Raw genomic sequence first — 16173 nt, 5'->3', positions numbered from 1 at the left:
CAATATTTGTCAACAATTAATAAAGAATTAATACAGACAGACTGTGTATAAGGAACCTCTATGTGTAAATGAATAAAGCTCTCCTTTAGCAGGGGTCTTGGATGTCTTAACTAGGCTGGTAATTAGAAGAATACTGAATTAGTGCATTAATTACCACCTGATAGATAGTCTCCCTGTGAGGGTTAAATGACTTAAGTGTATCCAAATAGGCAACTAGTGAGTGCTGTTAGTTGGAGCTTGTTGCTATGGAGACCAATCCTGTCTGTGCAGCATGCACAGAGCGGACAAGACTTGTCCCCTGTAACGTGGGAAAGCACAGGGGGATAAGGTACCTCTAGGGAGAGCTGGTCGGAGGCTGCAGGGAACGATGTAAGATACCTGCAATGTGCTGGAGAGGAGTCCGCTCGCCGGAGCTCCATTACGGAGGTCCCGGAAGTCAGGCGCCGGACCGGAAGTGACGCGCGTTTCGCTGGGAGGAGCTTGTTCACCTGATCGTCTGATCAGTGAGCCCTCCGTGTGTGCCTGTTAACTGTAGCATTGGCCAATCGCTTTGTAAGAAGGCGTGATTGGCGGGTACTGTGACCAATGAATGGGAGATGCCAGGGAGATATAATTGACAGGTCCTAGGACCAATGGGTGAGAGATGCCGGGGATCCATGGAAACATCTTATAGGATCCACAGAAATGCTTCATTAGTTAAATATAGTACTATGTTTGTTGAATGAAACATTGATCTAGCATTTCTTGACTGAGCTCCAGACAGGTCCACTATAATGCAGGAAAGATAAGGGTCAAATAAGGATAGAAATAAGGCATAGTAATAAGGCAAGTCTTAGAGGTTTAAGTGGAGTTAATTGAAAATGCTGTTAATAAATATGACTTCTTTTGCTTGTGAAATGAGAATGAAGAGAATCTTACATTCTTGTGAGCTGTATTGGGGTGTAATGATAGGGGAAAATAAGAATTTACTTACCGATAATTCTATTTCTCATAGTCCGTAGTGGATGCTGGGGACTCCGAAAGAACCATGGGGAATAGCGGCTCCGCAGGAGACTGGGCACAAAGTAAAAGCTTTAGGACTAGCTGGTGTGCACTGGCTCCTCCCCCTATGACCCTCCTCCAAGCCTCAGTTAGGATACTGTGCCCGGACGAGCGTACACAATAAGGAAGGATTTTGAATCCCGGGTAAGACTCATACCAGCCACACCAATCACACCGTACAACTTGTGATCTGAACCCAGTTAACAGCATGATAACAGAAGGAGCCTCTGAAAAGATGGCTCACAACAACAATAACCCGATTTTTGTAACAATAACTATGTACAAGTAATGCAGACAATCCGCACTTGGGATGGGCGCCCAGCATCCACTACGGACTATGAGAAATAGAATTATCGGTAAGTAAATTCTTATTTTCTCTAACGTCCTAGTGGATGCTGGGGACTCCGAAAGGACCATGGGGATTATACCAAAGCTCCCAAACGGGCGGGAGAGTGCGGATGACTCTGCAGCACCGAATGAGAGAACTCCAGGTCCTCCTCAGCCAGGGTATCAAATTTGTAGAATTTAGCAAACGTGTTTGCCCCTGACCAAGTAGCTGCTCGGCAAAGTTGTAAAGCCGAGACCCCTCGGGCAGCCGCCCAAGATGAGCCCACTTTCCGTGTGGAATGGGCTTTTACAGATTTTGGCTGTGGCAGGCCTGCCACAGAATGTGCAAGCTGAATTGTACTACAAATCCAACGAGCAATCGTCTGCTTAGAAGCAGGAGCACCCAGCTTGTTGGGTGCATACAGGATAAACAGCGAGTCAGATTTTCTGACTCCAGCCGTCCTGGAAACATATATTTTCAGGGCCCTGACTACGTCCAGCAACTTGGAATCCTCCAAGTCCCTAGTAGCCGCAGGCACCACAATAGGTTGGTTTAAGTGAAATGCTGAAACCACCTTAGGGAGAAATTGAGGACGAGTCCTCAATTCTGCCCTGTCCGTATGAAAAATTAGGTAAGGGCTTTTATGGGATAAAGCCGCCAATTCTGATACACGCCTGGCTGAAGCCAGGGCTAACAGCATTACCACTTTCCATGTGAGATATTTCAAGTCCACAGTGGTGAGTGGTTCAAACCAATGTGATTTTAGGAATCCCAACACTACATTGAGATCCCAAGGTGCCACTGGAGGCACAAAAGGAGGCTGTATATGCAGTACTCCCTTGACAAACGTCTGAACTTCAGGAACAGAAGCTAGTTCTTTTTGGAAGAATATCGACAGGGCCGAAATTTGAACCTTAATGGACCCTAATTTGAGGCCCATAGACAGTCCTGTTTGCAGGAAATGCAGGAATCGACCCAGTTGAAATTCCTCCGTAGGGGCCTTCCTGGCCCCGCACCACGCAACATATTTACGCCAAATACGGTGATAATGTTGTACGGTTACATCCTTCCTGGCTTTGATCAGGGTAGGGATGACTTCATCCGGAATGCCTTTTTCCTTCAGGATCCGGCGTTCAACCGCCATGCCGTCAAATGCAGCCGCGGTAAGTCTTGGAACAGACATGGTCCCTGCTGGAGCAGGTCCTGTCTTAGAGGTAGAGGCCACGGGTCTTCCGTGAGCATCTCTTGAATTTCCGGGTACCAAGTCCTTCTTGGCCAATCCGGAGCCACGAGTATAGTCTTTACTCCTCTCCTTCTTATGATTCTCAGTACTTTTGGTATGAGAGGAAGAGGAGGGAACACATACACTGACCGGTACACCCACAGTGTTACCAGAGCGTCCACAGCTATTGCCTGAGGGTCCCTTGACCTGGAGCAATATCTGTCCAGTTTTTTGTTGAGGCGAGACGCCATCATGTCCACCTTTGGTTTTTCCCAACGGTTTACAATCATGTGGAAGACTTCTGGGTGAAGTCCCCACTCCCCCGGGTGAAGATCGTGTCTGCTGAGGAAGTCTGCTTCCCAGTTGTCCACTCCCGGAATGAACACTGCTGACAGTGCTATCACATGATTTTCCGCCCAGCGAAGAATCCTTGCCACTTCCGTCATTGCCCTCCTGCTTCTTGTGCCGCCCTGTCTGTTTACGTGGGCGACTGCCGTGATGTTGTCCGACTGGATCAATACTGGCTGACCCTGAAGCAGAGGCCTTGCCTGACTTAGGGCATTGTAAATGGCCCTTAGTTCCAGGATATTTATGTGAAGTGACGTTTCCATGCTTGACCACAAGCCCTGGAAATTTTTTCCCTGTGTGACTGCTCCCCAGCCTCTCAGGCTGGCATCCGTGGTCACCAGGACCCAATCCTGAATGCCGAATCTGCGGCCCTCTAGGAGATGAGCACTCTGTAACCACCACAGGAGAGACACCCTTGTCCTTGGAGACAGGGTTATCCGCTGATGCATTTGAAGATGCGATCCGGACCATTTGTCTAGCAGATCCAACTGAAAAGTTCTTGCGTGGAATCTGCCGAATGGAATCGCTTCGTAAGAAGCCACCATCTTACCAGGACCCTTGTGCACTGATGCACTGACACCTGGCCTGGTCTTAGGAGTTTCCTGACTAGGTCGGATAACTCCCTGGCTTTCTCTTCCGGGAGAAACACCTTTTTCTGTACTGTGTCCAGAATCATCCCTAGGAACAGCAGACGTGTCGTCGGAATCAGCTGCGATTTTGGAATATTTAGAATCCATCCGTGCTGTCGTAGTACTATTTGAGATAGTGCTACTCCGACCTCTAACTGTTCTCTGGACCGTGCCCTTATCAGGAGATCGTCCAAGTAAGGGATAATTAAGACGCCTTTTCTTCGAAGAAGAATCATCATTTCGGCCATTACCTTGGTAAAGACCCGGGGTGCCGTGGACAATCCAAACGGCAGCGTCTGAAACTGATAGTGACAGTTCTGTACCACAAACCTGAGGTACCCTTGGTGAGAAGGGCAAATTGGGACATGGAGGTAAGCATCCTTGATGTCCAGAGACACCATGTAGTCCCCTTCTTCCAGGTTCGCTATCACTGCTCTGAGTGACTCCATCTTGAACTTGAACCTTTTTATGTAAGTGTTCAAGGCTTTCAGATTTAAAATGGGTCTCACCGAGCCGTCCGGCTTCGGTACCACAAACAGCGTGGAGTAATACCCCTTTCCCTGTTGTAGGAGGGGTACCTTGATTATCACTTGCTGGGAATACAGCTTGTGAATGGCTTCCAATACCGCCTCCCTGTCGGGGGTAGACGTTGGTAAAGCAGACTTCAGGAACCGGCGAGGGGGAGACGTCTCGAATTCCAATTTGTACCCCTGAGATACTACCTGCAGGATCCAGGGGTCCACTTGCGAGTGAGCCCACTGCGCGCTGAAATTCTTGAGACGGGCCCCCACCGTGCCTGAGTCCGCTTGTAAGGCCCCAGCGTCATGCTGAGGACTTGGCAGAAGCGGGGGAGGGTTTCTGTTCGTGGGAAGAAGCTGTCTGTTGCAGTCTTTTTCCCCTTCCTCTGCCCCGGGGCAGATATGAGTGGCCTTTTGCCCGCTTGCCCTTATGGGGACGAAAGGACTGAGCCTGAAAAGATGGTATCTTTTTCTGCTGCGAGGTGACTTGGGGTAAAAAGGTGGATTTCCCAGCCGTTGCCGTGGCCACCAGGTCCGATAGACCGCCCCCAAATAACTCCTCCCCTTTATACGGCAATACTTCCATATGCCGTTTGGAATCCGCATCCCCTGACCACTGTCGCGTCCATAATCCTCTTCTGGCAGAAATGGACATCGCACTTACTCTTGATGCCAGAGTGCAAATGTCTCTCTGTGCATCTCGCATATATAGGAATGCATCCTTTAAATGCTCTATAGTCAATAATATATTGTCCCTGTCCAGGGTATCAATATTTTCAGTCAGGGAATCCGACCAAGCCACCCCAGCACTGCACATCCAGGCTGAGGCGATTGCTGGTCGCAGTATAACACCAGTATGAGTGTATATACTTTTAAGGATATTTTCCAGCCTCCTATCTGCTGGCTCCTTAAGGGCGGCCGTTTCTGGAGACGGTAACGCCACTTGTTTTGATAAGCGTGTGAGCGCCTTATCCACCCTAGGGGGTGTTTCTCAACGAGCCCTAACCTCTGGTGGGAAGGGATATAGTGCCAATAATTTTTTAGAAATTAGCAGTTTTTTGTCGGGGGTAACCCACGCTTCATCACACACTTCATTCAATTCATCTGATTCAGGAAAAACTATGGGTAGTTTTTTCACACCCCACATAATACCCCTTTTTGTGGTACTTGCAGTATCAGAGATGTGCAAAACCTCCTTCATTGCCGTGATCATGTAACGTGTGGCCCTACTGGAAAATACGTTTGTTTCTTCACCGTCGACACTGGAGTCAGTGTCTGTGTCCGTGTCGACCCACTGAGGTAACGGGCGTTTAATAGCCCCTGACGGTGTTTGAGACGCCTGGACAGGCACTAACTGAGCTGCTGGCTGTCTCATGTCGTCAACAGTTTTCTGTAACGTGCCGACACTGTCACGTAATTCCTTAATTACGGCCATCCATTCAGGTGTCGACTCCCTAGGGGGTGACATCACCATTATAGGCAATTGCTCCGCCTCCACATCATTTTCCTCCTCATACATGTCGACACACACGTACCGACACCCAGCACACACACAGGGAATGCTCTGATAGAGGACAGGACCCACTTAGCCCCTTGGGGAGACAGAGGGAGAGTTTGCCAGCACACACCAGAGCGCTATATATGTATAGGGACAACCTTACAATAAGTGTCTATCCCTTATAGCTGCTTATATCTGTTATTTTGCCAAATAAGTGCCCCCCCCTCTTTTTTACCCTGTTTCTGTAGTTGCAGGATGCAGGGGAGATTCTGGGAGCCTTCCTACCAGCGGAGCTGTGTGGGAAAAATGGCGCTGTGTGCTAAGGAGATAGGCCCCGCCCCCTTCACGGCGGGCTCTTCTCCCGCTTTTTTCTGGAAAACTGGCAGGGGTTAAATACATCCATATAGCCCAGGAGCTATATGTGATGTATTTTTTTGCCAAATAAGGTAAATTCATTGCTTCCCAGGGCGCCCCCCCCCCCAGCGCCCTGCACCCTCAGTGACCGAAGTGTGAAGTGTGCTGAGAGCAATGGCGCACAGCTGCAGTGCTGTGCGCTACCTTATGAAGACAGGAAAGTCTTCTGCCGCCGATTTATGGACCTCTTCTTGCTTCAGCATCTGTAAGGGGGCCGGCGGCGCGGCTCCGGGACCCATCCATGGCTGGGCCTGTGATCGTCCCTCTGGAGCTAATGTCCAGTAGCCTAAGAAGCCCAATCCACTCTGCACGCAGGTGAGTTCGCTTCTTCTCCCCTTAGTCCCTCGATGCAGTGAGCCTGTTGCCAGCAGGTCTCATTGAAAATAAAAAACCTATTTAAACTTTTACTCTAAGCAGCTCAGGAGAGCCACCTAGATTGCACCCTTCTCGTTCGGGCACAAAATCTTAACTGAGGCTTGGAGGAGGGTCATAGGGGGAGGAGCCAGTGCAAACCAGCTAGTCCTAAAGCTTTTACTTTGTGCCCAGTCTCCTGCGGAGCCGCTATTCCCCATGGTCCTTTCGGAGTCCCCAGCATCCACTAGGACGTTAGAGAAATAATGTTTATTTTGGTTATGTAACCATAGGTTACCAATTATAATTTAAGATGAGAATGAAGAGGATAAAGAAAGGGAAATTGTTATAAAAACAATTATGATTCTAGAGATAAGAAAAAAATCCATTGCGGCTGTATTAAAAGGGGCCTTGAGAATTGATAGTGGAAAAATAGGGGACGGGAAGAGGGGCTGTGTTTATATCCTGTGAAATGGGGTGTGGGATGAAAAGAGTGAGTGTGGTGAGTGAGTGATGTTTGTTAAGGCTTAATGCTAAATTAAGCATGTGACAGAACCGCCTAGCGGCCAATTGAAATGCGGAAGGTGCTAGGTGTGGGATGAATGGAAATTGTGAAAAGAAGGGGGGGGGGGGTTTAGGTGATAAGTATGGAGATGTGTGAAGTGTGAATGGGAGATAATGAAGATGGGGGATTAAGGTGGCAGGAATGTAAATGTAATGTGAAGGGTGAAGGTGGAAAAAGGTGTGTGGGGAAAAAAGGGGGAAGGAAGAAAGAGAAGGGGGGGGAGTTTAAGAAAGGGAGAAAGTGACCAATCGGGTGCTAAAATGATGTGCTAATTAGATACTAAATAGTGACCGTGAGAAAATTTTTTGTGAAGTAAATGGACAGTTGTAGGGAAGGGGGGGGGGGGAGAAAAGGGGAGGGGAAGAAAGGGGGGGGGGCAGGAGGGGGGGAAGGGGGGGAGGAGGGGGGGGAAAGGGGGAGAAGGAGAAAAGGAGAACGAAGTCCTAAAATTAAGATGGGGGAGTGTTGTGGTTGTACCTAAGAGGAGTATATCTTAACTTTGGGTTATTCGAGAAAGACACTGTAATTGATATATTCATTAAGACCATTGGGGGCTACTGTTCCGAGTTTGAATGTCCACTCGCTTTCTTTCCTTAATAAGGCTCTTGTTATGTTGCCACCCCTGATGCCTAATTTGATCTGTTGAAGACCAAATATTTTGAGTTCCTTGGGTGAGCCTGCATGATGTTGAAGAAAGTGTTTTGCCACTGTGGTCAATTGTTTGAAATTTTGTTGGTCTGTTTTGGCATTTCTGACGGATCCAATGTGCTCAAGAGCCCTTTGCTTGAGCATGCGGGTAGTCATGCCCACATACTTTTTGTCACAAGGACAGGTGAGACAGTAAACCAAATTGGTACTTTTACAGTTGAAGTAGTTCAAAATTTGTATCTTCTTGTTGAAATTATCAACTATCTCTGAGGTTCTGGAGATATGGGAACAAGCCTTGCATTCTCCACAAGGGTAAGTACCTAAGATGGTAGGATTTCTTATCGGTTGCGATGTATAATGGCTCTGAACCAGCTGATCTGCCAGATTAGGCAAGCGATTCCAGCTCATATCAATTGTATTAATCAGTCTCATCGCTAGGTCGCTATCTGACAGTAACACAGGCCAATGTTGTTGAAGGATCCCTTTGATGTCTCTCCATTCCTCGCAAAATGTGCCTACAAATCTGAGGACTTTGTCCTCTTTGTCGGGAAGCTTTTGATGGAATATTAATGACTCCCTCGGGATTTCTTGAAGAGATTTTTTTGATCTTTTGATGAGTCTTGAGCTGTATCCACGTTCTTTAAGTCTCTTAGTGAGGTCTTTGCATCTCTCATGGTAGACTTCTTTACTTGAACAGTTCCTTTTCAGTCGAAGGAATTCCCCTTTGGGGATGTTTTGAATGGTGGGCGGGAAGTGAGAACTTTGTTGATGTAGAAGGGTGTTGGTGGCAGTTTTCTTCCTGTATAATTCTGTAGCTAGTAAGTTGTCGCTTCCCCTATATATCCTCAGGTCTAGGAAGGAGATGCTTTCCGTACTTTGTTCACAAGTGAATCTAAGATTTAGATTATTGTTGTTCAGGAATGCTAGAAATTGTGACAGTTCTTCTTGTGACCCCCCCAAATCATAAGAATGTAGTCAATATAACGTGTCCAGAGGATAATATGTTGAGTGAAGTGATCTTGGTCTTCATGAAAGACGACTTCCTGCTCCCACCAACCCAGGAAGAGGTTAGCGTAAGTGGGGGCACAAGCCGCCCCCATAGCTGTACCCCTTTCCTGGGTGTAGAAGAGATTGTTAAACGTAAAGTAGTTACTGCGTAAGGTGAAATCTAGAAGAGTTAAGAGGAATTCATGAAAGTCATCCAATCCACTGGTCTGTAAGAAATGTCTCACTGCTTTGATACCCAGGTCATGATCAATACTGGTATAGAGAGCTTCTACAGTACTCTAGGCTTACCAGCAAATGTGTGTCCTCCAAAAATATGTTTTCAATTTTTCTCAATACATTCGTTGTATCACGGGTGTATGATGGTAGATTGGTTACATATTCTTTCAGATGAATCTCTAGAAATGTACAGGCTTTCTCCAGTAGTCCTCCATTCCCTGAGACAATGGGACGTCCAGGTGGCTACTGTAGGTTTTTATGGACCTTGGGTAGCAAATAAAAGGTTGGCACTCTGTGGTTCTGGATTTTAAGATAGTCAAATTCAGCTTGTGTGATGGTGCCTAGATGTCTTGCTTCTTCGATGATCCTCATATACTTTACTGTCAGATTTTCCGTTGGGTGAAAGAGGCTTTTGCTGTAGCAGTTTGTGTCATTAAGTTGTTTTTTCGCCTCTTTTTCATACATCTCTTTAGGCCAGAGGACCACATTGCCCCCTTTATCCGACTGTTTGATTATTATGTCTTGCCAGGTTTTTATTTCCTTGATGGCATGTCTGGCCTGAGGGGACAAGTTTCCTGTAGTCCTGAACTTTCTTTTTCTTGTATACAGTTTGTCCAGATCCTTGGAGACCAAGTTGATGAATGTTCTTACTTCTGGACAAATTGTTTCATTCGGAAAGAAGGTGGATTTTTTTTCTACAGATCTGTCGTTGTGTATGTGTTCTCTTGGTTGCTGCTGATCCAAGTAATTCTTCCAGGCCATTGAGTGCTTCTATTTCTTCAAGGGATCCAATGTCTGTTGTAGAGGGGATTATTTAATTTTCTTTGTGACGTTCTTGATTGGCATAAAACTTTGTGAGTAAAAGTTTACGTCCAAAGAGATTGAGGTCTGTCTGCCACTGAAATCTGTCAAATTTCTTGGTTGGCGAGAATCTAAGTCCTTTCTCCAGAACTTCTTTGTGCATGTGAGAGAATATGGGTGGAAAGATTTATTATTTGAAGACGATCAGATGTTAGTACTGTTTCCGGTTCCTCCGTATGGGGTATCGGTTTGGTGAGGGGGAGCCCCATCTTCCTCTTCCTCTTCTTAATTAAATATAGTTAACTTTAAGTAAAGTATTCAGCATAATCAAATTGAAATTATCCATGTAATTTAAGAGTTTTGTATAACTTTTGTATAAAAAAATAATAATGCAGCAAGGGAGTTCTGGGGACATGGAAATAATAAAATGTAAGATCATTTGTTATTCAGCTGACAGCTACAGAGGAGTGTCTTGGCATTAAATTATTATATTACTCGTATGTTTGGCTTAACATGGAGAAAATCCTATAGATGGAGATTTTAATATTCATTTTAATGCACACATTCATTTCAGTTGAGTTGAAAGATAAGTGCACCTGTGTAAACAACATTGAAATGAATTGAACTATTTTCATGTAACTGATTTGAGTGTCTGAAACTAGTGTAAACATTTTTTGATAATCTACAAAATAGATTTGTAAAATCAATTTTCAAAGAATCAACTACAGTATGTTAATGCTGAGAAAAAAAATTATATTTTATTAGCTAACCCCCATTCGAGTTGTTTGTCATATAACATTGGATACAATATCCACATTTAAAAGTGCTGTTAGACATTAGGCCTAGAATATAAATTTTAGATTTAGATTTCACATTGGACACACCTCACCCATAAATAAATCTCTCTACAAGTTGTATTCTGCCCCACTGCTCTGCAACATGGTTTTACCAGTTACAGTACTTGCTCTTTCTTACTTTATTTCCAACTCAGAATTAGGCCCATTACTACACTAATAATAAGTGATGTCCTTAAACTCTTTTCCTAACTGGTAGTTACTGTTAATAGGTTATTATTGCAGAGTGGAAAACTGAAGTCAGCCATAATTACTCCTACAGTGGGAGCAAAACTAATAGCATATACAGTATTCTTTCTGAATAGTAGAACAATCGTCAGGGTGATTTATGCAATACAAAATTGCTGTTTTGCTGTAATGATTTTAAAGGATCTCAATGAAACCTCAAATATTTTTTGTTCTTATTAATACATGTTCCAGGTGAATCAGCTGGTGCAAGTTTTCATTGGTGGAAATATTATTTTAAACAGATCATTGTTAATTTTAATTACTGTAATTTAGTTTTTTTTAAAAACACAGCTATTACCAACAAAGAATAACTTTTCTCTTTTAAAACATAGACACATTTAGAAAACGTAAAACAAGCAGACCCACACTGCTTCTGTTCTTATGGGCCCTACACACTGGCAGATAATACTGAAAGATATGAACGAGCTCGTTCATTAATGAATGAGATACCGTTCATATCTTTGAGTGTGGAGGCACCAGCGATGAACGATGCGCGGCCCCGCGCTCGTTCATCGCTGTTGCCCCGTTGCTTGTGCATGCAGGCCAATATGGATGAGATCATCCATATTTGCCTGCACTTCTATGGAGCCGGGTGACTGCGGCTAATTCAATACCCCCCCCTATGTATTCAGTTTAAATTTCCTGTAACAAAGCATATGCCAGTTGCAAGAAGAGTTGAAAAACAGATATTTCAGTGTTTTTTCTAATATTTGTTTTACTATACTATATTGTAACTGTAGACTTAAAAAACATGTATTACATTATTGAATATTTGTGTTTATTTTCAGATCTTTTTAGTAATTAATAGGATTTACTGCAAAAATGTAAATGATGTGAATAAATTCATGCTACATGAGGTTATGTTATTATGTAATATGTTTTGAAAAATGTTTTAAAAAATAAACCCAAGGTGTCCCATAATAAGAAATGTTTAAAAAATAAGAATTTACTTACCGATAATTCTATTTCTCATAGTCCGTAGTGGATGCTGGGAACTCCGAAAGGACCATGGGGAATAGCGGCTCCGCAGGAGACTGGGGGAATAGCGGCTCCGCAGGAGACTGGGCACAAAAGTAAAAGCTTTAGGACTACCTGGTGTGCACTGGCTCCTCCCCCTATGACCCTCCTCCAAGCCTCAGTTAGGATACTGTGCCCGGACGAGCGTACACAATAAGGAAGGATTTTGAATCCCGGGTAAGACTCATACCAGCCACACCAATCACACCGTACAACTCGTGATCTAAACCCAGTTAACAGCATGATAACAGAGGAGCCTCTAGAAAAGATGGCTCACTACAGCAATAACCCGATTTTTTGGTAACAATAACTATGTACCAGTATTGCAGACAATCCGCACTTGGGATGGGCGCCCAGCATCCACTACGGACTACGAGAAATAGAATTATCGGTAAGTAAATTCTTATTTTCTCTAACGTCCTAAGTGGATGCTGGGGACTCCGTAAGGACCATGGGGATTATACCAAAGCTCCCAAACGGGCGGGAGAGTGCGGATGACTCTGCAGCACCAAATGAGAGAACTCCAGGTCCTCCTCAGTCAGGGTATCAATTTTGTAGAATTTTACAAACGTATTTGCTCCTGACCAAGTAGCTGCTCGGCAAAGGTGTAAAGCCGAGACCCCTCGGGCAACCGCCCAAGATGAGCCCATCTTCCTTGTGGAGTGGGCATTTATAGATTTTTGGCTGTGGCAGGCCTGCCACAGAATGCGCCAGCTGAATTGTACTACAAATCCAACAAGCAATAGTCTGCTTAGAAGCAGGAGCACCCAGCTTGTTGGGTGCATACAGGATAAACAGCGAGTCAGATTTTCTGACTCCAGCCGTCCTGGAAATATATATTTTCAGGGCCCTGACAACGTCTAGCAACTTGGAGTCCTCCAAGTCCCTAGTAGCCGCAGGCACCACAATAGGTTGGTTCAGGTGAAACGCTGAAACCACCTTAGGGAGAAACTGAGGACGAGTCCTCAATTCCGCCCTGTCCGAATGGAAAATCAGATAAGGACTTTTACAAATTAAAGCCGCCAATTCTGACACGCGCCTGGCCCATGCCAGGGCCAACAGCATGACCACTTTCCATGTGAGATATTTTAACTCCACAGATTTAAGTGGTTCAAACCAATGTGACTTTTGGAACCCAAAAACTACATTGAGATCCCAAGGTGCCACTGGAGGCACAAAAGGAGGCTGTATATGCAGTACCCCTTTTACAACGTCTGAACTTCAGGGACTGAAGCTAGTTCTTTTTGGAAGAAAATTGACAGGGCCGAAATTTGAACCTTAATGGACCCCAATTTCAGGCCCATAGACACTCCTGTTTGCAGGAAATGTAGGAATCGACCCAGTTGAATTTCCTCCGTCGGGCCTTACTGGCCTCGCACCACGCAACATATTTTCGCCAAATGCGGTGATAATGTTTTGCGGTTACATCCTTCCTGGCTTTGATCAGGATAGGGATGACTTCATCCGGAATGCCTTTTTTCCTTCAGGATCCGGCGTTCAACCGCCATGCCGTCAAACGCAGCCGCGGTAAGTCTTGGAACAGACAGGGTCCTTGCTGGAGCAGGTCCCTTCTTAGAGGTAGAGGCCACGGATCCTCCGTGAGCATCTCTTGAAGTTCCGGTTACCAAGTCCTTCTTGGCCAATCCGGAGCCACGAATATAGTGCTTACTCCTCTCCATCTTATCAATCTCAGTACCTTGGGTATGAGAGGCAGATGAGGGAACACATACACTGACTGGTACACCCACGGTGTTACCAGAGCGTCTACAGCTATTGCCTGAGGGTCCCTTGACCTGGCGCAATACCTGTCGAGTTTTTCCCAACGGTTTATAATCATGTGGAAGACTTCTGGGTGAAGTCCCCACTCTCCCGGGTGGAGGTCGTGTCTGCTGAGGAAGTCTGCTTCCCAGTTGTCCACTCCCGGAATTGCTGACAGTGCTATCACATGATTTTCCGCCCAGCGAAGAATCCTTGCAGCTTCTGCCATTGCCCTCCTGCTTCTAGTGCCACCCTGTCTGTTTACGTGGGTGACTGCCGTGATGTTGTCCGACTGGATCAACACCGGCTGACCTTGAAGCAGAGGTCTTGCTAAGCTTAGAGCATTGTAAATGGCCCTTAGCTTCAGGATATTTATGTGAAGTGATGTCTCCAGGCTTGACCATAAGCCCTGGAAATTCCTTCCCTGTGTGACTGCTCCCCAGCCTCGCAGGCTGGCATCCGTGGTCACCAGGACCCAGTCCTGAATGCCGAATCTGCGGCCCTCTAGAAGATGAGCACTCTGCAACCAAAACAGGAGGGACACCCTTGTTCTTGGTGACAGGGTTATCCGCTGATGCATCTGAAGATGCGACTCGGACCATTTTTCCAGCAGGTCCCACTGGAAAGTTCTTGAGTGGAATCTGCCGAATGGGATTGCTTCATAGGAAGCCACCATTTTACCCAGAACCCTTGTGCATTGATGCACTGAGACTTGGCTCGGTTTTAGGAGGTTCCTGACTAGCTCGGATAACTCCCTGGCTTTCTCCTCCGGGAGAAACACCTTTTTCTGGACTGTGTCCAGGATCATCCCTAGGAACAGAAGACGAGTCGTCGGAACCAGCTGCGATTTTGGAATATTGAGAATCCAATCGTGCTGCCGCAACACTACCTGAGATAGTGCTACACCGACCTCCAACTGTTCCCTGGATCTTACCCTTATCAGGGAATCGTCCAAGTAAGGGATAACTAAAATTCCCTTCCTTCGAAGGAATATCATCATTTCGGCCATTACCTTGGTAAAGACCCGGGGTGCCGTGGACCATCCATACGGCAGCGTCTGAACTGATAGTGACAGTTCTGTACCATAAACCTGAGGTAACCTTGGTGAGAAGGGTAAATTTGGACATGAAGGTAAGCATCCTTGATGTCCCGAGACATCATGTAGTCCCTTTCTTCCAGGTTCGCAATCACTGCTCTGAGTGACTCAATCTTGAATTTGAACCTCTGTATGTAAGTGTTCAAAGATTTTAGATTTAGAATCGGTCTCACCGAGCCGTCCGGCTTCGGTACCACAACAGTGTGGAATAATACCCCGTTCCCTGTTGCAGGAGGGGTAACTTGATTATCACCTGCTGGGAATACAGCTTGTGAATGGCTTCCAAAACTGTCTCCCTGTCAGAAGGAGACATCGGTAAAGCCGACTTTAGGAAACGGCGAGGGGGAGACGTCTCGAATTCCAATTTGTACCCCTGAGATATCACCTGAAGGATCCAGGGGTCTACTTGCGAGTGAGCCCACTGCGCGCTGAAATTCATTGAGACGGGCCCCCCACCGTGCCTGATTCTGCTTGTAAAGCCCCAGCGTCATACTGAGGGCTTGGCAGAGGCGGGAGAGGGTTTCTGTTCCTGGGAACTGGCTGATTTCTGCAGCCTATTTTCCTCTCCCTCTGTCACGGGGCAGAAATGAGGAACTTTTTGCCCGCTTGTCCACGAAAAGACTGCGCCTGATAATACGGCGTCTTCTCATGTTGAGAGGCGACCTGGGGTACAAAACGTGGATTTCCCAGCTGTTGCCGTGGCCACCCGGTCTGAAAGACCGACCCCAAATAACTCCTCCCCTTAATAAGGCAATACTTCCAAATGCCGTTTGAAATCCGCATCACCTGACCACTGTCGTGTCCATAACCCTCTACTGGTAGAAATGGACAACGCACTTAGACTTGATGCCAGTCGGCAAATATTCCGCTGTGTATCACGCATATATAGAAATGCATCTTTTAAATGCTCTATAGGCAAAAATATACTGTCCCTATCTAGGGTATCAATATTTTCAGTCAGGGAATCCGACCACGCCAACCCAGCACTGCACATCCAGGCTGAGGCGATTGCTGGTCGCAGTATAACACCAGTATGTGTGTAAATACATTTTAGGATACCCTCCTGCTTTCTATCAGCAGGATCCTTAAGGGCGGCCATCTCAGGAGAGGGTAGAGCCCTTACAAGCGTGTGAGCGCTTTATCCACCCTAGGGGGTGTTTCCCAACGCACCCTAACCTCTGGCGGGAAAGGATATAATGCCAATAACATTTTAGAAATTATCAGTTGTTATCGGGGGAAACCCACGCATCATCACACACCTCATTTAATTTCTCAGATTCAGGAAAACTACAGGTAGTTTTTCCTCACCGAACATAATACCCCTTTTTGGTGGTACTCGTATTATCAGAAATGTGTAAAACATTTTTCATTGCCTCCATCATGTAACGTGTGGCCCTACTGGAAGTCACATTTGTCTCTTCACCGTCGACACTGGAGTCAGTATCCGTGTCGGCGTCTATATCTGCCATCTGAGGTAACGGGCGCTTTAGAGCCCCTGACGGCCTATGAGACGTCTGGACAGGCACAAGCTGAGTAGCCGGCTGTCTCATGTCAACCACTGTCTTTTATACAGAGCTGACACTGTCACGTAATTCCTTCCAACAGTTCATCCACTCAGGTGTCGACCCCCTAG

At 46.1% G+C, this 16173-nt stretch overlaps 1 protein-coding gene across 1 annotated transcript in view; it reads right to left on the bottom strand.

Moving 5' to 3' along the window:
• SYCP1 (synaptonemal complex protein 1) overlaps positions 1 to 16173 on the bottom strand; it is a 1049791-nt gene that overhangs the window by 33904 nt on the left and 999714 nt on the right. The window lies entirely within an intron of this gene.

Source organism: Pseudophryne corroboree, chromosome 2 (assembly GCF_028390025.1).
Source record: "Pseudophryne corroboree isolate aPseCor3 chromosome 2, aPseCor3.hap2, whole genome shotgun sequence".
Lineage (NCBI taxonomy): Eukaryota > Metazoa > Chordata > Amphibia > Anura > Myobatrachidae > Pseudophryne > Pseudophryne corroboree.
This window is presented reverse-complemented; position numbering and strand designations above follow the sequence as displayed.